General features: G+C 40.0%; 1 protein-coding gene across 1 annotated transcript in view; it reads right to left on the reverse strand.

Moving 5' to 3' along the window:
* The window catches only part of LOC145353313 (transcription regulator protein BACH1-like), a 67,907-nt gene extending 41,789 nt beyond the window's left edge, over nucleotides 1-26,118 (reverse strand). The window contains exon 1 of the mRNA XM_080203961.1: nucleotides 25,979-26,118. The gene's annotated coding sequence lies outside the window, so the exon portion shown is untranslated. The remainder of the gene's footprint in view (nucleotides 1-25,978) is intronic.
* Nucleotides 26,119-26,252: the final 134 nt, after the last annotated feature.

The following is a 26,252-nucleotide window of genomic DNA, read 5'->3' on the forward strand; positions in this document are numbered from 1 at the left end:
CATCTATAAAACAACAGGGAAAAAACAAAAATCAGGAGAACTAAATTAACCAATTAAGGGACAAAAATTAAAAGGCAGCCCCTGAAAGGAATACCTGACCCAATTGGCACCCTTCTGAATTAAGTGCAAGTTTATTTAAAATGTTTATTTATTAGTGTTACAAGTAGGCTTACATTAACACTGCAATGAAGTCACTGTGAAATTCCCTAGCAGCACCCTCTAGCTCCTGTCTGGATATACTGAGGGAGAATTTTATATGGCCAAATGCACCTAAACAGCATGTCTTGTGGATTATGGAAGGAAACTGGAACATCTGGAGAAAACCCATGCAGACACGTGGAGAACGTGCAGACTCCACGCAGTGATCCAGGCCAGGAATCAAATCCGGGTTCTTGGCACTGTAAGGCAACAGTGCTAACCACTGTATCACTATACAAGTTAGTGTGTTTGACTGCACTCAAAGGATTCAATTTTTTTTTAAACCTCTGGAATAAATTTTTCCCAAGAAGAATATCCTAACAAAAATTTTTTTTGTTGCAAGGCAGAAGTTGAAGCCTGAACTACTTGACTCTCGAAACCAGTTTTAAGTCGAGTCCCTGCGGAGGAACTTTGCATTGTGTGGAGACAGGCCATTTTAATGTCTTTGACAGAAAGATGTACATTTGCAAACGTACATGAGTAAAATTGTCTCTGCCCTTGTTTGGGTGAAAGACACAGGGAATTTGCCCTTCAGGAGCTTGACTCTGCAGTTTGGAGCCCCAAGTCAAGCCCTCGTTTAACTCTGCAAAAAGAACATTTTAAGAACATTGAAAGAACCCAGCATTGAGATAGGAATCACGCACAGCCCACCTCCACTGGAATGCTTTAGGGATTGTTCTCAAAGCATCTCTGAAAAAGTCAAACATCTCCAACTCACTGTGATCGAAGTAGAAGGTTCATTCAGGAAGGCACTGAACACAAACTTCATTGTGAACTTGCAGAGTCAAATCAAGGCAGAGAGGAGTGCAAAAATCTCTAAAGAGCTCATCTGTCTGACCCTCCAAATAACACCAAATACGGCAGAGTCTGCCAATCTCACATTGAATGTACCATCTTAGAATCCACTGAATTGGAGCACAAAAATAAATCCTCACACCCAAGGGACGGCTGAAGAGGGAGACTGATGAGTGTTACCTGACATGAATTTATACAATATTTTTATATTTTAGTATTCATTTCTACAGTTATTTGAAGAATACACTACTACACATGTACAATATAATATTTCAACCTGTACACTGGATGTTTTTCATCCAGAATAAACAAAGGAAGCTAATGCAAGTTTTAATACTGATTCCAATGAAAACATACGATTCATGGAAAGCCGCTTCATTTGAAGTCACGATTTTCAGGAACACAACCACAACTTTAAGTGAGGGCTGAAGGTGCACTTATTGGCTCTGAGCTATAACCAATAAATAAAGATAACATTTTCTTCACATTTGTTGGTTTTTAAACTGTTTTATTTATTTTTAGGATAAAAATCTTCAAACCCTTGGGAGAATATACTATGCAAACAAAATTTACTGTCAAATTTGGAAGTGCTTTTATGCCACAGAATTGTATGATGGCAGATAATTCAATCTAAATTAAGGAAGTCATTTTCACTGAAACTGCTATTCTTTAAAAATTTGATTAAGTGATGGAAAAGGACGGATACACAAAAAAAATTTGTACAATTTTAAAACTAATTGGATGAAATAAACCAATGTTCGTGGAACTTAGTCAGCTGAATGCCCTGACTACAACCATCGTTGAAATAACTTTGTTGTGCATTTACTCAATGAACCATCATGGGATCTAGCTCAGAGCTACCTTTAAAAAAATCTAGAGGTAGTCAATCTTTTACGTCCACATATCCAACACTTGTACAAGATACAATGTGAAGTTAGGGACAAATCAAAACAGATTTTTTAAAAAAATAAAAATAAATCTACAAGTGAAGACACTGAAACAGACTTATCAAAGAGAACAAAGCTATGCTTTCTCTTATTGAAAATAGTCAGTGCCTGGCACTTGTGGCTTGAATGCTACTTGCCAAATCAGTCCACCCTTGGCTATTGCTCATGTTCTCCTGTAGCTTGCCCCGTTACCAAACTGGTTGGGAATGCAGTTGAAAACTGCGGAATCACCAACTTGTAATTTTGACAGATAGAACATCACTGCTGAAATAGTCGAAGATCACTGGGCAGATGTGTAAAACTGATTTTTTCAAAGTAGTGTTACAGACCGGGACAAATGGGAGTGAACTGAAACTACTGCCCCCTTTTCCTTCCTGTCCATAATCAGTGCGTTTTTCAATAGGAAAAGGTGTACATTTCTCAACAAATTGCGTGGTCAATTTATAAAATCATCAGTAGCAAGATTTCATGGGTTTAAATAAAGAGGGTTATTCACACATTCACCGGAACGTCTAACCACTGCTTCACCCACTCACACCCAAGATAGAGTTCAAGTGGATAGTGCACTTCTCAAGTTGTTAACAAAAAAATTGTTCAGTAGCTTGGTTTGTGTGTTTGGCTCATCACTGGAAAAACAGTTCCTGCAGGCCCAAAGTGGTTTATCCTGAAAAGGTACTCTGGGTGATTTCAATAGCTGGAGTCGAATATCAACACTGTTGTAGGATTTCTTCAATGGGATGGCTATTCCAACAGATCAGAAAATTGGTTACTCAAAGTATTCTTAGCAAAAGTTTTAAAGTTTATTGATTAGTGTCACAAGTGGACTTACATTAACACTGCAATAAAGTTACTGTGAAAATTCCCTAGTCGCTGCACTCTGGCACCTGTTTGGGTACACTGAGGGAGAATTTAATATGGTCAATGCAGTTAATCAGCATGTTTTTTGGACTCAGAAAACTGGAGCACCTGGAGGAAACTTACACAGACATGGGAGAACATGCAGACTCCACACAGACAGTGACCCAAGACAGGAATCAAACCCAGGTCCCTGGAGCTGTGAGGCAGCAGTGCTAACCACTGTGCCAACATGCTACCAGGAGATCAGGTTTAAGTTCTGGTGGACTCCGAACATGAACACTTCGGAGACTTTAAAAATGTAATAGCCCCCGGCTTGATAAAAAACTTCACAGAATCATAGAATTCTACAGTGCAGGAGGCCAATCGAGTCTGCACCAACCACAATCCCCGACAGGCCCTATCCCCCATAACCCAATACATTTACCCAGCTAGTCCCCCTGACACTAAAGGGGCAATTTAGCATGGCCAATCCACCGAACCCATACATCTTTGGTCTGTGGGAGAAACCCAGAGAAAATCCATGCTGACACTGGGAGAACGTGCAAACTCCACAGAGACAATGATCCAAGCCGGGAATTGAACCCAGGTCCCTGGCGCTCGGAGGCAGCGGTGCTAACCACTGTGCTGCCTTACTCAATGGGCTTGGGTGTTACTGCCTCTTTTTTGCAGCTGCTGCTTCTTGCTGTGTTCTTTGCAGGCTGCCTGGTTTTTCTCTGGCTCATGAGATCTGAAGTGACATGATCAACTGTTATTGTCCACCCAGAACGTGTAAGCAATGGCTTCCAGTTTTAAACCAATGGAGCATGGATGAGGGAGGTGTTTACACACAATTATAATAAACTGGCTAATTGCCTTGTATTGCTTTCTTTGGCGAGTTTCAAACTTGGAGACATTAAGTCTGGAAGCTCATTGATTTTGAGTAAACCACAAATGGTTGGTGTAAATTCGACCCGAGTACATCCAATCAAGGGTAAAGCCCTTAAATGGATGCAATTGGAGGAAAATTCTGGAGACTTAAGCAGAAGTTACAAAAATTACCCAATTTTTGGGCACCTTGTTCGTGTCCATTTTTAAAAATACAGTTCCAGAAAATTATATACTGATTGTAGTCTATGTTTACAGGTATTAAGACAGATATGCATTAACTGTACATGACAATATCCAAGCATGATTAATACTGAATTATAATCTGTAAACTATTGAGGGACAGTATAACAATAACTAGAAACAATGGAGTACAGAACAAAACCTAGTTCACATTGGTTAACTAATGCAAACATTCAAATAAAACTACCTTAAGTGCACAGCAATTTGTCAAGTGTAAATTAACAATCACACTGACTTCCAAGGTCACTAAAGCTGAAGCATACTACTGAAAAATAAGCAGAATGGTACATCCTGATAAGAAAAACAAGTTGCAGGCACATGCACCTTGTCATGCAATTTTCACAACATTGGAAATATTTCAATATCTCAAGAATTCACTGCTAGCCAAGATAAGGAGTACGAATGACAGGCAGCTGTGAATCAAGGCCATTATCATTCCTTTGCAGACATAGAACATGTGACCCAAAACACTTCCAAGAACCGCTGTTATATTGCTGTATCATTGCTGTGATGCAAGAAAAGCCCCATCTTGCTTCATATTATAAAACCAGCATATAATTTTACAAATGAAAGCCTATATATTCTGTAGTGATTAAAACGTTGAGAAAAGGAGTTTGTTTGGCTCGGTGTAAGCTGAAGTAAAGGGGGAAAAAAAATGAACCAATCTATTGATTTTGAGCAGTGTAAACAGAGTCCCACATCTGACAGAAAAAAAGTGAAGTCCTCCAGAATATTTGTAATTTATACCCTTCAAATAATAAAATTAATATAATGAACTGTTCAGTGGGGAAGTTTTTGATATTATCTGCTGTATCTTGGAGACCCAAAGGATTGGCATAATATTGGCAGCTTTATCTGCTCATCCATTTGAGGTTGCCTTGCTACAACCACTTATTCTGACATTTGCAGAGATGAAAAAGAACACCACAGTGTTCAGGTGCACCACATTAAAAATAATTTTAAAAATGCTCTCAAAAGACTCAAATTTTCAACATGTTTCTTTCTTTTCAGTGTACATGCATATATTTTGCTGTATAATTATAAACTTTATTAGCCTGATTCAGAATGATAATGACAACAAAGGGCCTTCTCTGCCTTTTGGAGAGGGATGAATCTTTGCAAGCTTGGGTGTGCAATATTACACTGAGGAGTAGTAACTGTTCATCCTGTAGTGTTTGCTCCTTATGGAGTCAATGTCTTTAAGAGAGGAGGGGAGTGTAGTACATTAATTTATCAATGTTAGCTCTTAAATTCAAAATTATTTGAATAAGACATCATCAGTATTGAGGACAGCTAAAGATCATGAGAAAGATAAAGCTTAGTGTACCATCTTGGCTGAATGAATGGCCTATTATTATTATGTTTAGAAGAATGAGAGGAGATCTCATTGAGACGTATAAGATGATGAATGGGATGGATAGGATAGAGGTGGAAAGACTCTTCCCGCTCAAAAAAGACAATAGGACTAGGGGGCACAGCCTCAAGATAAAAGGGGGGCGGTTTAGAACGGAGTTGAGGAGGAACTTCTTCACTCAAAGGGTGGTGAATCTCTGGAATTCTCTGCCCGTTGAAGTGGTGGAGGCTGCCTCGCTAAATATTTTTAAGACGCGGGTTGATGGGTTTTTGATAGGAGAGGGGATTAAGGGTTATGGGGAGAGGGCGGGAAAGTGGAACTGAGCAGCGACAGATCAGCCATGATCTTATTGAATGGCGGGGCAGGCTCGAAGGGCTGGATGGCCTACTCCTGCTCCTATTTCTTATGTTCTTATAACTGACACAGCTCAGCAGCCTAAACTATTTAATACTTGAAACAACACTTGACAAACTATCAGTGATAAAGCAACACATACTTATAAAGTGCCTTAAACGTAACAAAACATTCCAAAGTGCTTCGGAGGAACATTACCAAATAGAAGTTGACTGCAAGCTATGTAGCACTTAGGATCAATAGCCAAAAGTTTGACAAAAAAGAGGCAGTTTTAAAGGAGCATCTCAAGGGAGGTGATGGGGGAGGGAAGAGAGAGAGAGAGAGAGAGAGAGAGAGAGAGAGAGAGAGAGGAATTCTAGAAAACTGAAGGTTAATGGTTGAACAACTAAAATCGAGGATACTTGAAGCCAGAATTGGAGGAACAGAGAAATCTTAAATGATTGTGGGACTGGAGGAGATGAGAGAGAAAACTAGGATGGGTGAAGCCATGGAAAGATTTGAAAACAAGGATGAGATTTTTTTTAAATGAGGTGTGTTTAGTGGGAGCTAATGTAGGTTAGCAAGCACATAGGTGATAGATGATAGATCATTGAAATTATTGTGAAGAACAAGAGCTGCGGATGACCTCAATTTTATGAAGAGTAGAATGTGGGAGGGCAGCCAGAAATGCAATGGAATAGTCAAATCTGGATGCAGCAAAAACATGGATAAGGGTTTCAGTAACAGATGAACTGAAACAGAAGTAAAGTCATGCGCTACTTTGGAGATGAAATTAGGAGATCTTATTGGTTCCAGTATTTAAAATGGGCAAAGGCATCCCAGAAAACAATACTGAGATAGATATAAAACTCTGCACTTCACAGCCTTTAACAAGTTTAACTACACACATATCTGGAAATGAATTTCATTTGGGTGCACGTGAGTAATGCTCTCTTCATAGCATAAATGTAAAGGTTGCAACTTTTAATTGATTAAAACCCTCAGTTTAGTCAGCTTGCCTACCCTGTTCAAAATGTTTCAATATCAAGGTTTCTAACAGTAGTTGTAACTATTTAAGTTCCTAATAAAATTACAACTCTAATTTATTGGTTAACGGGATATACCCAGACAGATTCATTGCTATAATTTATCTTCCACTCAGTTATCGCATTTTGAATTATTTCATTCTGAAGAAAATGTGAAAGATTCATTTTATGAACTGTGGAGTGGGGGTTTCCATTTCTCTATCATTATACAAACAACTTTAAACACAGGAGGCCATCAGCTTATGTTCTTTAGTTTAATTTTAAATGGCATTTATAAAAGACAAGTTTCTTAAAGAATTTGTAATATCTACCAACCACACATCATGAGGGTTTGCTTGGGAAGCTGATGGTCTATGTCTGAAGTTGTTTGCATAATGATAGAGAATTGGAATCCCCCACTCCACAGTTCATAAAATGAATCTTCCACATTTTCTTCAGAATGAAATAATTCAAAACTGACAGCAATTATCACAGCTATCTCTCATAAGTGAAAATTGTTTCATATTTAGCATTGCATGAACCAAAACTATGCTCTTTGCTGTAATATCACCCTTAGTGCAATAGGTAATGTTTCCAGACTGATATCACAAAAAGCAATGACTAGCACTTCTGTACTCAGAACCAGACCTGTTCCTTCAAGATTAGAAATGCCATAACTACTTATACGTTAGTAGTCTGAACAGCTTCTAAGTGTTTATAATATCTTTGGTGCTTTGGATCAGATTTGCAAATATCTGCTCCTTTAAATGTAAAGCCAAACTGCATATTATTGCAACTATATTCAGTTTTTTTTGCCTGATTGGAAGATATATTTTTCAGCTGAGCAAGTGGTAAAATTTCTCATCATGAAGAGCTCAACAGTACCTGAAAACTGCAACCCATCACCAGATTATACCTCTATTCTGGAGAAACTGCAGATGTTTCCCTGGTTGAATATTTCAGCTTACTGTATTGCATTTATGCACAGAACTAAAGGGTTTCTTTGTGATATTTTTAAAGATGACAATCTAATCACATGTAGCACAAGGTGGTCAACTATCAATTCATTTGGTCCAGGTTACCATTAATATTAAAAACCAAAGTGAATTTGTTTAACAATATATTTCAAGGTTGCAGAAGCCACAGCATATCACCATAACAATTGGCTGTAACAAACAGCTGTAGAATTTCAGTTTTAGTTAGTAATTATTGAAAACTTCCAAAATGAAGACTAGATTACACAGAAACACAGGAAATAGGCGGCCATTCAGCCCTTTGAGCCTGTTCCACCATTAAATATGATCAGTCTGATCCTCTATCTCAACACCATATCATCTGACACCATTATTGTTTAGAAATCTAATTCCTCCTTAAATATATTCAATGACTGTCTCCACAGACTTCTGTCATTAAGAATTCTACAGTTACACACCCTCTCAGTGAAGAAATTTTTCATCTCAGCCTAAATAGAATCCCTACAGTACAAGTCTGCACCAACTCCCCAGCAGAGCATGCCACCCAGGCCCTATCCCTGTAGCCCCACGTATTTACCATGGCTAATCCACCTTGCCTACACATCTTGGAACAGCAAAGGGCAATTTAGTATGGCTAATTCACCTTACCTGCACAGCTTTGGGCTGTGGGAGGAAACCAAAGCACCCACAAGAAACCTAACAGTCACGGAGAGAACGTGCAAACTCCACACAGTCACCTAAGGCTGGAATTGAACCTGGGTCCCTTGCGCCGTGAGGCAGCAGTGCTAACACAAGGACTGTGATCCCTTGTTCTGGGCCCCCCCGCCGGAGGAAATAACATCCCTGCATCCAGTCTGTCCAGCCCTGTCAGACCCACTAGCCAATGCCTACTGCTTCGAAACTGTTTTTGTCTGTGAACTAATTCTCAAATCATGCAATATATATCCCCAAAATCCATGCGTTTGCATCTTGCAGGATTTTATCAATAGCTTTCTGAAAATCCAAATACACCACATCCATTGATTCACTCATTGATTTCTACTAGTTACATCCTCAAGAAATTCCATGTTTCAGAATTTACCCAGGTGTATGTTATAAAAAGTGCTGTATTTTTTAAACTTTTAGATAGGCTCTAATGATAAAAATGCAACAACCACAGTCAATCCTTCGCTGACCTCTGTTTTTGGCCTTCCACACTGTGCTACATACCACAATTACACATGCACCTGCATTCAGATGTAGACTATGCTAACATCTCAGCACAGCTTGGCCTATCATCTTGGAATCTCCTTCCATTTAATCAGGACTTGCTCTATGTAGGCCGTCTTATCATAAAATCTCATCTGATTCACTAATGTCCTTTAGGGAACACAATCTGTCACCGTACCTAGCCTGGCCTACATATGACTCCAGATCCACAAAATTTCATGATCATTACACTTGATTCCAGTTTTTTATTGAATTCAAATTCCACCATCTGCTGTGGTCGGATTCGAACCCAGGTCACCAGAAGTTTACCACTGGTCTCTGGATTACTAACCCAGCGGCGACACCACTATTTTGCTACCGCCCTTACTGCTCTGATGCAAGGGTGAGGGCCTAGAACACTTACTTACCTGTACTTCTTCTGATTTTACTCCTTACATGCAGGTTGAATGCACACAGAGAGCAAAAACAATTAGAAATCATTTGATAATCTTTAACTGAAGACATACATCCTTTCTGCAAGCGTGCCAACAACTTCCTGGCCAGTTGCCAGTTAATTCCCAATTCTTCGTTGACCTCTGTCTTTGGTCTTCCACACTGTGGCATGTACCACGATTACACATGCGCCTGTACTCAGGCATAGACTATGCAAACATCTCTCAGCACAGCTTGGCCTATCTTGGAACCTCCTTGCCATTTAACCAGGACTTGTTCTATATAGATCATCTTATCAGCACGAAACAATAACCTCACATTTAAAAAAAAACACACACAGGCACCTTCCACTTGTCAAAATGAAGTTTGTCACCTGGAATGTCAGGACCTCCTTGAACAATCTCAGTTACAGATGCAAGTGCCACACCACCTTCGCAGCTCAGGAACTTCAATAGTGACACCATCTTAAAATGAGATACTATATGCAGGAGAAAGCCATGTGAAGGAGTAAAGGTGGTAAATATACCATTCCTTAAGAAGGATACTGCCACGAGATGAGCTTTGCTATTGAAAATTAGTTTATTTGGTAGCACAGTGACTTGTGGGGAAGTGCCTCATGACAGCCCAATCTGCCCTTAGAAGAATCAGTATGCCACTGTCATCAGCACATAAGTTCCTACACTAAAGGCAGTAGATGAGGCCAAGGGATCCTACAGCATCTTGAGCAAACACACGGCAAGGAATTGGAAAAATAAGCTCCAATTAAGTCCTCCTCTTAAAATAAATGTTTAGAACCATGACCTTCTCTTAACCAACACCCTACTCTGCCAGAGAGACAAGCTCAAGATCTCAAAGTAACATCCATGGTTCAAACACTGACACCTTCGACTGCATGGTCAAGTGGGAACAGACGGATGCCTACATCACCCTCGCCATGAAAGGGACCAACTGAGGAACAAACACCAATTTACCTGATCTATCATCTCCATTAGCCTGCTCCATCATCAGAGGCAACATAAGTAATGCTACAAGAAAATTATCAAAGGCTTCAAAAATCACTCCAAGACAGTCCTCAGTCACTGTATTACTACTAAGCTCTCAGCCTCAAATGTACTAGGAGCCCACAATGCCTGTTCAACCCTAAAGTCTACCTGCACTAGCACACACTAAGATGTCCTTGGTCTATCAGAAAACATTGTTACTGGTTTGACAATAACGATCAAGAGAAACAGGACCCAATTAAACATAAGCGTAAAGCTTTCACAGACTAGAAGTTTCACTTCACCTCAAAAGAAAAGCAGCAGTCCTACAAGAAACTGAAGGCAACCGTGCAGATTAAAATGCATGACAGTGAACAAAGTGCAGGGAAGATCCAACAATTTTTGGACACCAACATTGTCCAGAAAATCTTTACCAAGGGTCCGTCATTCTGAGAGCCAGCAATTCGGGGAACTAATCAAGGACAGGTTGGTGGCTGGTGCTCACAGCAGAGAACTCAACAATCAGACTGAGGAATGGTGTTGCGGGCATTCAAATCAAAGCCTAGCCAGTCAGTTTCATCGACAACTTGTCTACAGCAAAGTTAAAAAAAACATTTAAACAGCTAAAAAATTTCCTTGCAGCATATGGAATTCTTGTCAAAATTTGGAGTATAAAAGGAGAGCTACACCACCTCACATTACCCAGCCAGGAAGAGCAGTGCATGTTGAGGATCTCAAGGCAGTGTGATCATGACTATATTCAAGAAGGGAGACAATTCAGAATGTGGCAACTGAAAAGTCTTCCTGCCGTTTTCAAAAGTAAGGTTATCGCAAGGGTCTTCCTCAATCACCTTTGCCCAGTGCCTGAAATGCTTGTTCCAGAATCAGTGCAATTTTTACCCATCAAGAAGTTCCATGGACATGATCTTCACTGCACAGCAAGCTCAAGAAAAATAGCAGCATCAGCTGCTGTACATGGCCATAACTTGTGTCAGCCAGAAAGATTTATGGAATATGCTCAAATTTGGTTGCTCTCAGAAATTTGTCACAATCCTTTGCCTACACCACAATGATATGCAAGCCATGATCTTCACCAATGGAATCACCACAGACCCCATCTAAGTGAAGACTGGAGTTAAACAAGGCTGCATCGTTGCACCAATCTTCTTCCCCATCTTACTCGCTGCAATGCAGCGCCTCATCTACAGTTGTGAAGATAATTGATAGAATAGATGGGAAACCATTCCAACTCTAGTCAAATGACATTGCACCAACACCACCGTCTATCTTTAAAACCTATTTCAGCAACTTCAAACTTTTAACTACAGCTATCACTTTTTTTAAAATAAAAACAGGAGGTATTGGGAACGTGTGATGGTCTATGTCAGAAAGGAATAGATGGGGATTGGGTTTAGCAATTGGGAGAAATACCCATCGAGACACTGTGCTGGTGGCAGAATTTCGATGACAATTTGGTACCACATTTTACTTAAGCAAGATCTTCTACTTCAATTTTAGGCCATATTTCCCTCCTACCATCCGGGCTATTTACACATTCATTATTTTGTTTACAATTATTTATGTCAGCGTAAGAGATAATCTTATCCACTCTCTAACCATTTTATTTTCATTTAAGAAAATTAGAGGTCAGTTTACTAATGCACCCCCTTTTACCTTCCCCTTTGTTCAGATTGAAAAAAACAAGCATTTAAATGCACTTTTCATGTGAAAGATTAAAACCAAAATACTCTTGTCTGTTCTCTTCACAAGTGTGTTTCTAATATCATCTGTTTTGCTTACATATTAACTGCATCAAATCGAGATTGTTTGGTTAGCTATCCCAAGCGTCCTAAAAGGGATAAATGAAGCAACTGAGGAACCAAACAAGTCTGTAACAACGCCAGTGGAGAGATCCTGAAAGGATTCTAAAAATTCATGTGCATAATATTACATCTTTGCTCCCGAAAGAAAAATACTGCAAATGCTAGAAATCTGAAAGGGAACATTAAACCCAATCTGCCCCCTCAAGTCATTGCAAACAATCCCATAGCACCAATCTGAAATGGAGCCAGGGAATTAACCATGGTGGTAGTTGTTATGGGGGACTTTAACTTTACAAATATCGATTGGAAAAACTATAGCTCAAGCACGTTAGAGGGGTCAGTTCTTGTCCAATGTGTGCAGGAAGGTTTCCTGACACGGTATGTAGATAGGCCAAGAGGTGAAGCTGCATTGGATTTGGTATTGGGTAATGAACCAGACCAGGTGTTAGACTTGGAGGTAGGTGAGCACTTTGGTGATAGTGACCACAATTCGGTTACGTTTACCTTAGTGACGGAAAGGAATAGGTATATACCGAAGGGCAGAAGTTATAGCTGGGGGAAAGGTAATTATGAGGGTATTAGGCGAGATTTAGGATACGTAGGTTGGAGTAGGAAACTACAGGGGCTGGGAACAACTGACATGTGGAGCTTATTCAAGGAGCAGCTACTGCGAGTCCTTGATAAATATGTACCTGTCAGGCAGGGATGAAGTGGTCGAGCAAGGGAACCGTGGTGTACTAAAGAAGTTGAATCTCTAGTGCAGAGGAAGGAGGCTTATGTAAAAATGACACATGAAGGCTCAGTTAGGGCACTGGAGAGTTACAAATTAGCCAGGAAGGAGTTAAAGAGAGTGTTAAGAAGAGCTAGAAGAGGACATGAGAAGACTTTGATGGATAGGATCAAGGAGAACCCTAAAGCTTTCAATAGGTACACCAAGAATAAAAGATTGGTTAGGGCAAGATTAGGGCCAGTCAGAGACAGTAGTGGGAAGTTTTGTGTGGAGCCTAAAGAGATAGGAGGTACTAAATGAATATTTTTCATCAGTATTCACGCAGGGAAAAGTCAATGTAGTCGAGGAGAATACTGAGATAGTCTTTTAGACGAGACAGGATTGAGGTACTTGAGGTGTTAGCAATTCTTTAGAGCATGAAAATAGATAAGTCCCGTGGGCCTGATGAGATTTACCCTAGGATTCTCTGGGAGGCTAGGGAGGAGATTGCAGAGCCTTTGGCTTTGATCTTCATGTCGTCATTGGCTACAGGTATAGTGCCGGAAGACTGGAGGATAGCAAATGTTGTCCCCTTGTTCAAGAAGGGGAGTAGAGACCATCCTGGGAATTATAGATCAGCGAGCTTTACTTCTGTTGTCAGCAAAGTTTTGGAAAGAATTATAAGGGATAGGATTTATAATCATCTAGAGAGAAATAAATTGATTAGGGATAGCCAACATGGTTTTGTGAAGGGTAGGTCATGCCTCACAAACCTTAGTTTTTTGAAAAGGTGACCAAAGAGGTGGATACGGATAAGGCAGTTGACGTGGTGTATATGGATTTTAGCAAAGCATTCGATAAGGTTCCCCATGGTAGGCTACTGCAGAAAATGCAAATGCATGGGATTGAGGGTGATTTAGCAGTTTGGATCAGGCATTGGCTAGCTGACAGAAGACAGAGGATAGTGGTTGATGGGAAATATTCAACCTGGAGTTCAGTTACAAGTGGTGTACCTCAGGGATCTGTTTTGGGGCCACTGCTGTTTGTCATTTTTATAAATGACCTAGATGAGGGTGTAGAAGGATGGGTTAGTAAATTTGCTGACAACACCAAAGTCGGAGGAGTTTAGACAGTGAGGATGGATGTTACAGTTTGCAGAGGGACATAGATAAGCTGCAGAGCTGGGCTGAGAGTTGGCAAATGGAGTTTAATGCGGAAAAGTGTGAGGTGATTCACTTTTGTAAGAGTAACAGGAGTACAGAATATAGGGCTAATGGAAGGACTCTTGGTAGTGTCGACGAGCAGAGAGATCTCGGTGTACATGTGCATAGATCCCTGAAAGTTGGCACCCAGGTTGATAAGGTTGTTAAGAAGGCGTACGGTGTATTAGCTTTTATTGGTAGAGGGATTGAATTTTGGAGCCGTGAGGTCATGTTGCAACTGTACAAAACTCTGGTGCGGCCGCACTTGGAGTATTGCGTACAGTTCTGGTCGCCGCATTATAAGGATGTGGAGGCATCGGAAAGGGTGTAGAGGAGGTTTACCAGGATGTTGCCTGGTATGGGGGAAGGTCTTATGAGGAAACACTGAGGGACTTGAGGTTGTTTTCATTAGAAAGAAGGTTGAAAGGTGACCTAATTGAGGCATACAAGATGATCAAGAGGGTTAGATAGGGTGGATAGTGAGAGCCTTTTCCCTCGGATGGTGACAGCTAACACGACGGGACATAGCTTTAAATTAAGGGGTGGTAATTATAGGACGGATGTCAGAGGTAGGTTCTTTATTCAGAGGGTAGTAAGGGTGTGGAATGCCCTGCCTGCAGCAGTTGTGGACTCGCCAACTTTAAGGGCGTTCAAATGGTCAGTGGATAGGCATATGGTTAACAACTGGAATAGCTTAGGTTAGAGGGTCATTAGATTGTTGCGCCGACCAGTGGAACCATCGAGGACCGAAGGGCCTGTACTGCACTGTAATGTTCTATTTTTCTTACATTACAACAGTGGCTACACATCAAAAGTACTTTGGTTGCAAAGGACTTTGAGACAGTGGTCATGAAAAGCACTATCAATGCAAATTCTTTTTTTAAAATCTATATTTCCCAATAATGTGATATTTTTCCACCCATTGAGGAAGGCTACAAAAGTACATGGCTTGCAACCCATAAAAAACTTTAGTGCAAAGTTACTCTGTAAAAGGTAATAATTAATTCTTCTGATGCAAATACATTCATCGCATGCATAAAATTAGAAGTTTCAGGCAGCAACAGTGCCCCTGTGCAAATTTTCTTCAGTAGGAATGAACTGCATTATGGAAGGATCATTTGAATTTAAAGACAAATCTTGACATGTATGTGTTGTGCACCTCAAAATCAATTCAAAAATGATGTTGGACTTGGGATCAGTTCAACAGCACATGCTCTCCCACTGAGAATAGTATTGCACTTGTAAAATATCTGAAACAACATGACAAATATTTCAAAATGGCCACAGAAAGTGCAGTAAGATTCAGGTTCTCTACAAACATCATGTTGCATTCTTCAGGCGCTTCAAGGCGGTCAAAGAAACATTACAGATATTTCAAAATGGTCACTACAAATGTTGCAAAGATATTTAAGCTGCCCACAAAGATCAGGTAGCACTATTGTGCTTCCATAAAGCTGCGATAATATTCACTGTATACATGAGTCATGCAGTTCGAGGTGGTTCTGTACAATTCCACTTCCTTCAGTGAACTATGGCTGAAAGGTGTTGAGACAGTGACCTTCTGTCATTACACTTCAGCAGTGGCTGCCCCAAGTTTGAATGCATTGTCCGGCCTGTAGTTCTGGGCTTTGGAATATGTCAGTTTGCAATGCTCTGTCAGGGACAACTCCTTATATGAGAAGGCCAACAAGTTTTGGGCAGAGCAAACAACACCTTACACCGAGTTGATGATCCTTCAGCAACAGCTGACGTTTGTCTCAGAAACATTCCCTGGGAACAGGCCGTAGAGTCCCGTGTATTAGAACTGCTTGGAATGAACCTCAACAACAACTACTTCATCTCTCTCCAGAGCACCTTTGCAAAGACACATGCAGCAAGGTGATGGACAATAGTCTCTTCCCTACTACAGTCACCTAGAGGACAATGTGTAGATGGGGCAAGACTCTGAACATATAGGAAGCATCTGATGGGGAAGGGCTTCTCGCCACGAGCCAAGTTAAGTCATGGTGCTTGTTTGAAAGTTCTGGTGATGAAGCATTCTGACAAATGGTAGATCCTATCGGATATTCCCTTTTCTCTAGGACATTAGTGCAGACCACTGCCTGATGGACTTGTGGTCAAAAATGCTTTTCTGCATTTTTTACAAAAGGGAGAGGTGATAGAGCACAGTCCAACTACTTGGGAGAATTTTGCAGCAGTGTGGCCAGATCCATCATTCACAATTTTTTTTAAATTTTTTACTCCATCTTTAAAGTTACAGTGCCAAAGCTCATAATAGACCAAGTAAGCCTAAATCATTCCTCGCGTGCTCCATAAACCAAATTCAAATTCCAATTGATGGTCTCCACAAGGGAGGCAACAAGATCCAAGCTGACAAGATAAAGCACTGCACTCCATCTTGAGCCTGATCCAATGCTTGATCTTGATCCAAAGGCCGAGAAGTGAACTTGTATTATCTATCATAGAAGATTGTGACAGAGTCCACAAATTTGATCTCATACATACAGCACCACAATTTCCTTGGCATAAGGTTGAATCAAGTGCAGTAAAATAAACCAAATTTATTCTTTCTTGGGTGAAAGGTTCCTGTACATTATTCAGGAGGAAACTGACACTGGTTGTTCCATTAGGTGACGATGTTTACTAGATTTGGTCCCATAAAAGCAAGAGTGAATAACGAGGAAGGTGAAGAATTAGAGGGTACATAATAAGGGTCCCATTGGATGTTAAAATTCAGTGCAAGAAAAAAATTGCAACATGAATTTAATATTTTGTTCTTTACTTTTAAGTATCAAAGTAATTAATGCGATGGCACAAATAATTCACATGGAGTATTTATAGTTTTGAAAATAGTGTTTTTCCCAGTTATTCTCTCTTAAAAATTCCTAGCAGCATTTAAAACTAAATGTTGAAATAATCTAGGTCTGCAGATAAACATAAATTGACATACTTGAACTCAGACTGGAGTTTTCAATTCATTCCTGCCTCCCACATTCAGTTCAAAGGAGCAACCCCACATACAATATTTGAATTTTCAGAAACACTGTTCCCTCTATTGCTTTACAAAAAATTAAGAGCCATTCACTTGCAATACCAATTAAAGCAAGACACTGTAATAAGGACTTGAGACTTTGAGAATTCAACATTGTTGAGCACAAGTCAGAAAATTGCCAAAATCATACAAAATGAAGTTTGCCAAGTTTTGGGATGAATTGCAGAGGTGGAATAAATTACAAACTAAATTGGCTTCAGGAAAACAGGATAGCTTTTCTTGAGGCACAAAATTAAGCAAATCAATTCATTAGTCTGAACAAATTTTTGCACTATATTACACATTTCAGCCCCTGAAGCATGTCTCTTTATTCATTTTGCAGATTATATGGGCACAGGACCAGCAATGAACATAAGAACATAAGAAATAGGAGCAGGAGTAGGCCATCTAGCCCTTCGAGCCTGCCCCGCCATTCAATAAGGTCATGGCTGATCTGTCGTGGCTCATTTCCACATTCCCGCCCTCTCCCCATAACCCTTAATCCCCTCGCTTATCAAAAACCCATCAACCCGTGTCTTAAAAATATTTAGCGAGGCAGCCTCCACCACTTCAACGGGCAGAAAATTCCAGAGATTCACCACCCTTTGAGTGAAGAAGCGATAAGGAACTTCAATTCAGGAAAATACTTCAATCGTAGACAGCCAATTCACTTGACCTCCATGAATGGTACTTATCCAACACATGGAGACTGAAATAACTTAAATCATAATACTTCAAATTGAACATTTTGAATAGAAAATTGATCCAACACCATGCAGTGAGATCAGCAGGACTGGAAGGTAGCGGGAGAGAGAAAAAGCTTTCATTCAGCCAGTAAGAAAGACTACTACAAAAATCTCAGCTCTTCATGGTCAAGAATCCGATTCCCCACTCTTCAACCACCTTTCCTGACTCCGCCAACCTATCACCCCCCCTACCTATTGACTAACATTCATACTGTATGTTTAAACTTACCATATGGCAGAAATTGCCATAAAAGTGGCATGACTTTTATCCTCATTCTCTTCACAGGTCCCTGCACTGAACAAGTTCTTTAGGCTGCTGCATAGATAGTTGATCAGGCAAGTGTGCTGTTTTCTGACTGATCAGTGCAGACAGGGTGGTTCTGGCACTGAATGGAAAATTTGGCTCATAATATTTCACCTTATCTTTTTGCAATCAAACAGCCAAATAACAGTGAAAGATGGGATCCTAACTTTTCAGGCAAACATGACACCCTATAAACCACACATGCATGCTTCTGAATGATGATCAACTATCACAGTTATTTTGAACACTGACGATACAAATTAGACTCATTTCAATAATGTGTAAATGTTTTGTGACATATTTGAATTTAGACTGCAACTACAGCAATTCAAACAGACCTCAAAAAATTGATATTCTATGAATCAACGTGCATGTTGCAGCAATCAACTTAATATTCCAAAGCAGCAATACAAATTACTTTCCTGAAGACAGGAAGTATAAAATGATAGTGCTCTTGAGATACATCAATTGAGGGCTCCATTACATATTTAACTGCAGGAACAGTAGGTGTTAACTGAAGCAGATTTTCCTGAAACTTTGGGAAAGTGGAAAATCTCATCTCTCTTCTATCACTACCTTCTCTTGGCATAATGGCTTGAAATCTTAAATGCACAATAAAATTAACATATAAACCTTGAGAATAGATGCATAAAATACACAAATACTTTGGGCAGCCTTTGCAACAAAAAAAAATAGCAAATCAACATACTGAGTTTATCAGTATTCCCAATTTAAATAACATATAGCATGTAACATTCCATTCAATCCCAATTATAACTGATTGGAAGTGGGTAAACATGATGTGCAGATGCCAGCATTGGACTGGGGTGGGCGCAGTAAGAAATCTCAACACCAGGTTAAAATCCAACAGGTTTATTTTGAATCATGAGCTTTCCGAGCGCTGCAGTTCATCTGATGAAGAAGCACTCCGAAAGCTCACAGTTCTAAGTAAATCTGTCGGTCTTTAACCTTGTGTTGTGAGACTTCTTGAAGTGGGTAATGACCATTCTAGGCTGTTGATATTTGTTCCCAGGATATTTAACATTTTATTATGGGAATTTGATGAACAGGGCTGGCCTGGTGTTAGTGTTTAGTGTAATTTGCCTTTCTGACACTACAGTTCAGATACATGCTAGGACACACATTTACACATTTAGTATATCAAACAAATTACTACATATTAAACAAAATCAGCACCAACTACAAATGTTGAACAATTTTCTTTCCAAGCAGTTGCAATTCACAAGATAAATAAACTTGGATGAATTTTACGAACAGAACTGTTCCCTCATCGGTATAGTTCTCCCCAGACAATCACCTCACCATATCCTGGGGGAATACAGTTTCTACCTCTGCTACTTTATCCAGACGTTAACTGCAAAATTTGCCACTTTCTCATGAAAAGGCTCATCCCATCATTTGTCATTTTTAACTTTTACTCCTTTGGCTTAACTTGAATTAATTTTCCAGATTTACTTGAACATTTAATATTGTCTATACTACAATAAGATATTTTGCAAAGCTAAACTCCACAGCATGCACTCTTTACACAAATTTAATTCTTGGCATCAGGGATCAGTACCATCTCCATGATTTCAATGTTTCATTGCTGTTTTGCTAAGCCACAAAAAAGGCAATATGTCCAGCACATTTTTGTTTAACCTAAGAAACTCCACTTAAGAAAAGACAAAATTAAGGGCCATAGCCACTAAAGAATCTAAATAAGAAGTCAAGATAAACTTATAGAACAATGGCAGGAATCACAAAATCAAGAATTGTTACGGCTCAGAATGAAGCCATTCAGTCCAATATGTGCATACAAAACGAGCAATTCACCATTCTCCACCGTTCTATCATGGACATTCTTCCTTTTCACTTAACAGTCTAGTTCTCTTTTGAATGCTTTGACTGCTTTTGAATGCTTTGACCCATCTCCATTATACAATCAGGCTACGTGAAAAGGTTTTCTTCATGCCATTTTTACCAAACACCTTAAACCTGTGCCCTCCCACACAAACTTCTGACAAGTGGGAACAATAGGTCATCACTGGGTGTTGAGACAAATAGCATTGATTATTTTAAAGATAAATTGGTTCAACATCAGGAAGATAGGAATAGAATAGCAGGTGCAATAAAAGGTGGATAAATGCAGGGTTATCCACTTTAACAGCAATAATGGGGAGGCAGATTTTTGAATGGGTGCAAATTGAGAAAGATGGATATTTAGCAAGACATTAGTGTCATCATGCATCAGTTGCTATGAGAGGGATCTCACAGAAAATTCTAACAGGGTTAGGCATGGTAGATACAGAAAGAATATACCCAATAGCGGGGAGAGTCCAGCACTGGGGGTCATAGCTTGGGGATAAAAAGTAAACTTTTTAGGACCGAGGTAAGGAGAAATTTCTTCAGAGTGATGAATCTGTGGGATTCACTGCCACAGAAAGTAGCCAAGGCCAAAATGTTGAGATTTCAAGAAGGAATTAGACTTGGTGCTTGGAGCTAAAGGGATCAAATGATATGGTGGGTGGGCGGTAGGATCAGGATATTGAATTTGATGATCAGTCGTGATCAAAATGAAGTAGTCTTGAAGGTCAATGGCCTACTCCTGCTTTTAGTTTTTATGTTTCTATATTGATACCATTAGATGGAGAGGGTTGTATGGAGAACAAACACTGGCACGTATCTGCTAAGTCAAATAGCCGACTTCTGTAACCATTACAAGATGTTTACAGTAAAGTTCAGAATTCCAAATTGCAAAGATCAAAAGATGAGTCCCTCGTTTATTTAAAGCCCAGGCCAACATGTAATGCGCCTCTTGGGTACGCTGGATGCATAGGTCTTTCTCTTCACCTACTAAGTTGTAAAGGAATTTCACTGGGATCCAATATGCCTGGATCCCCTCAGCTCTTGCCTCAACACTTGCTCCTTCCACCAACACCTTCCATATTCAGACTGCTAACTTCCCCTTCACCCCATGGTTGGTTTCCTCCTTTCTCTAAAAGGAAAGAGTATTTCAACTGAGGTCAAGACCAATTCTTAGAACTAATATTAACGTTGCCCCCTTTTTCATTTAGTTCATAAAGGTATAAATACGAAAACATTACAATGCATGCTCAAGGTGTGTCTTGAAGCAAATATTCTGACATGTTGCTTTTGAGCTAGTATGTGTGTAGAAATGCAATTTGGAACTATTGCCCACAAAGCACCTCACTTTTCTCACACCTAAAAGACCAGCTAGAATTAAAGAGAGTGGACATCTGGCAATATAGATCCACATCCAATTCTCCACTCTGCTCACCCCAATTCATTGCACACATATCAGTGGCACGTTCACAATCTCTATTGCCCAATTATAAAAATAATATAACAACGCTGTTAAATCTGTTAAAATCTCCATAACCCTGAACAGAATTAGTTTCAGACCCAACAATAATCATGGAGCAATTCCAACAAGCATTCCAGAGAGAAAGCAAAAGGATACCACAAGCCATTTGCACACCTTCTATAAACGATACACATTTGGAGAAACTCAATGTGAGACAAAGCTTCAACAACAAGAAAACAGCTTTTATCCACATTATCTGTGCATTTACAAAATTACCCAAAAGATGATTGAGAATTCCTTGTATGAGCCATGAACACCTTGCTCAAAGTGGATTCAGGACTTGGGGTACTGTCACCACCAAAAGTGTCCCCAGACATTTACAGCCTGATCAGATCAATCTTTCCTTTCATGTGACCAAGGTCTGACTAATGACCCAGCGAGGGGAATCATAGAAAATTCCTTCCAACTGGAACAGAGAAAATTCCTTCGTAGTCCACCTTTCTGGAGAATTCTGAGTGTATCATGAAATAAGCTGTTACCTGTACATTATTAGGAGAATCAAACATGAATTCAAGCAGATACTGGAAGGCTCCCATGCTACTGGCAAATTTCATTATAGGAACCGGGTACATTCTTCAATTAAATGCAAAGGAAAATATCTCTGCTTTAAGAAAAATTTGTAGTTCAACCACAGCAGAGCCTCATGTGTCATTGTCTGCCTTCACACATCAGCAAAAAAAACTAGTGAACTCCACCCATGTATGCAGAGATCTTAATTTATTGTAAAGAGCAATGCTTTTCAAGGTTGATTGACAGGCTACATTACAATTTATGTAATCTGGTCACCTTGACATATTAGTGCTTTGCATTGTGTAAACATTTTACCAGTGATTAAGATGTACACTATTTTTCATAAAACATCCACACTAATGATCTAGTATTGTGCTACCAAAAAGTTAATCAAGAGTGTTGGTAGCTATAAAGCAGAAAATTTAGTGTGAAAGGTAAATGCTTCAAACTCAAAATTAAAACACTGGGAACTTCCAAAAAAGAGAGATTATACATTTATACTTTTATACTTCAGAAAAAACGCTTGGGCCTCTTATGGTCAAACCAAATAAACAAATTCAAGTTAAATCAGGACAAAGTAAAAGGGGCAGCTCCCAAGAGGGGGAACAGCCTGAACAAAATCAAAGTACAAAGGAAACTTAAAAAAACATCAAATTAAAACGTAATTATTGGGGTCAATCATGCACCCCAGCTTCTGCAGTGCCCAACGAACGCGGAAGGCATCAACTGTACCCGTGGACACCGCCATGCTCCCTCTCCAGGGACACCTGGCCGCAAACGCAGCCACGGTAGAGGGGCAGACAGTCAGGATGGACAGCCCCCTTGATCGCCCGCTGCCTGGACCTATGAATGTCACTCTTTGCCAGACCCAGGAGCAGATTCACAAGGAAGTCGCCTTCCTGACCCTCCCCTCTCTGCACCAGGTGTCTGTAGATCAGGAACATGGGACTGAAGTGCAAGTGAAACAACACTGGTTTCAGTTGACGATGGAAACTGTGTTTAAATCGGGATTCTTCCAGCACGTTGCCTTCGTATACAATACTATTTAGAAGCTATGTTATTCACCAGAATAAACTGCCAAACAATATTACAGTGTGAATTCATCACAATCTACCTCAATGGATAGCACGATGACACAGTGGTTAGCACTGCTGCCTCACAGCGTCAGGGACCCGGGTTCAATTCTGGCCATGTGAAGTGTGCATGTTCTTCATCTCTGCGTGGGTTTCCTCCGGGTGAACTGTTTTCCTCCCACAGTCCAAAAGATGTGCATGTTAGGTGGACTACCCACGCTAAATTGCCCCATATTGTCCCAAGATGAGTAGGCTAGGGGAATTAGCAGGGTAAATATGTGGAGTTATGGGAATAGTTGCTCTGTTAGAGGGTCAGTACAGACTGATGAGCCAAATGGCCTCCTTTTAGGGATTCTATGATATTATTCACCATAACAGAATATAACTACAATGAGAATACAATGCACTGAAAATCATCATCTAATTGGTTCAGAGACAGGGCAATATGAAGGGAAAAAAGTACAGAAGAATCTGGTATTGCTGATCACCACTTCAAGCAACATTTAATCTGTAACCAATTGTCCCTTGCTATGGTCATGACCTATTTATGTTTTTCACATTTGGTTTTAGAACAATTACATCAGAGGCACCATACTTAAATCACAATTACTTCAATGTGGGGGATGAAAAATCAGTTTGCAAAATTTCCATTTCAAAATGATAGGTTACAAGTTTTGATAAAGAAATTAATTTCACTCAAAACATGGAACTTTCAGATACAAGACAGGAACAGTGCTCCTTATCAGATCTGAAGATTTATGGAGAGGGGGAATTGCCATTCACAGCACTTGAGATTCAACTCCTTCCCTATCTAACCAATTGCCCATTCTCTCTTGCCAAACTCTGGTGGGAGAAACAACCAGAAGGAAGAGTTTTTTTTAAGTCTGGAAAGGGGAAGAGAAAGAGGGAAAAGGAAAGTGAAAAAGAGCAAGATTTCAGCAAATTGGAAATTTCTCCAGCGTCTACATTATGACATTCGACAGAATTGCTCAGTGAAGTTTAAAAGGTTGAGTGATGATTACAGTAAGTTTTCTATGACTAAATATCAGTACCTGAAAGATTGTTAGTGCAGAGGAATTTAAATCCTCAGGAGATCAAGTGTGCTGTTTAACATTACGATGTGTGGATTGAGAGAATAGGAAAGTGGAAGTTACACAAACTTTGCAGTAGGTTTCAGCAGTAAGTTTACATTCCAACAAGTAATGGCTAAAGAATAGCACCACAAGATACAAAAACAGCTTTAAAATAAACAGCAAAATGAGAACTTTTAAGACTAATAAGATTAAACAGATGGATACCATAACACTGGGTTCAAGCCTCTTCCTATTTAATGTTTAGCTTGGAATGAGGAAAGAAGTTGGAAAGGTAGCTTAATGTAAGTAAAGTTTTCAAATTTGCAGATGATCCCAAAATAAGAGACAGAGCAAATAAGGAATACCATAGCAGTTACAAAATATTTAGATCTTTCAGATAAATAAATTAATGACAATTAGTGCAAAATAATGATTACTGTAAGGAATTGAAAAATAGGATAATATATTATTTAGTGAAGTACTAGTATTGCATACAGATTAGGAAATACAAAGTGTTAAAAAGTAAATAAATAAATAAAACTATCAGCATACTGAACTAATTTTTCATTAAGTACTCCATTTCAGACAGGGGTATGCTCATCAACTAACCAGAGGCACCAATACAAGCAAAGTAGATTTCATAACTCAGCAGTTTAAGCTATGGGAAGCTAGATTTCTTTTCATTTGAACTGGAGATTTTTAAGTGATCAAACTGAAAATTTCAGGGCGTAGTACATTATTCATTATGGTGAGTGACTCAAATATCTGCAGCCACCCCAAATGGAAAAAAGTCAGGCAGAAATTTTCTTAACCCAGAAGTTAATGAGAGTTGTAGAGTAAGAGGGAAATGATAGATCTTTACAAATAGTAAATCTTTAGTATTAAAAATTCTTGCATTTTACATACATAATGATAATTATAATTACATATTTATACTTATAAATTATATTATAATTACTACATCATGTATAATTATATACATAATACAGCTGAGATGGCATTAATGAACTGCTTGAGCTCCTGCCATTTACTATCCCCCTCCTACGTGCATTAAATGCTTGACTGTAACATACATCTGAACCGCTGGAACAGATCAATTCAATGTTGCATTCCAAGAGCAGCAGTCACCTGAAGTATACTGTCAATCGACTTGTATATGTAGAATGGGGTTAGATTCTACAACTTGCTCTCACAGAGGCGAGGCCAGCTGAATTGAAGATGCTGGAATCTTCTTCATTTAAGCATCTTTACAATGCAGAATCCCAACGGGCAGTAAACAAACCCAGAAACAAAGTAACACAAGCTATTTCAATTGCAAACAAATATTGCACATAGCCATGGCTTCTTGAAATGTTCCTTTGGTAGTTGTTCATAACTATGTATAGGTACTACACGCGATATTATGAACCAATGGTCACCAGACAGTAATGTTGAGCTGGGAGGCATGTCTAATTGCACCTCGCTACGTGGGAATACGGTTTGCTAAGCAGGGATAATATCAGAAACCGATGCCGATTTTTCCAACGTAGGAGCTGCAGACGAGGAAGTTAAAATTCAGGAAGTTCAACATCACAGGAGACCCGAGCATGTACTTTTTTTTAAACGCACACAAGACAAACTTCTGTGTGAGTTGGGGTGGGATGTCTGGCTCCGGGGCTTTACATGAGAGACTAGGTAGCCGTGGGGGTGAGTTGATCGATCCCGGGCTCAATCCAGGCGCCCGAGCGAGGGCGGCGCTCACAGGGTCCAAGCCGCTTCCCTGTGTGCGGGCGGCTGTGTGCGTGTGTGTGTGTGGGTGACAGCCGGAGCGGCCCGGCCCATTCCCGGTGCCCAGTCTCCCCCACGGCAGCGGCAGGCCCTCCCTCTCGCTCTCTCTATTATTGCCCGCTCACCCACCCCGCTCTCACCTCATACACATACCGCCAGAAGGACACTCAGACCCAGTGTTATCTCTGTCTCCCGGGCTATTTACTCTTCGCCGCCACCACCGCTCCGGCTCTATTTTCTTCCCTTCTTTTCCCTTCACAAGCTCAAACCGTCCATCCAGCCCCGCCCCCACACGTGACCGCTCCAAACACGGCAGGGAGCCCCGCCCTTCTCCATCCGGCCTCTTCCATCTCCCCCCACCCTGCAGTGGAGAATGTGTTGGTCGATGACATCATCGGTTGTCAGGCCCGCTCC

Source organism: Carcharhinus amblyrhynchos, chromosome 15 (genome assembly GCF_965287045.1).
Source record: "Carcharhinus amblyrhynchos chromosome 15, sCarAmb.v2.hapA, whole genome shotgun sequence".
NCBI classification, from domain to species: Eukaryota; Metazoa; Chordata; class Chondrichthyes; order Carcharhiniformes; family Carcharhinidae; genus Carcharhinus; species Carcharhinus amblyrhynchos.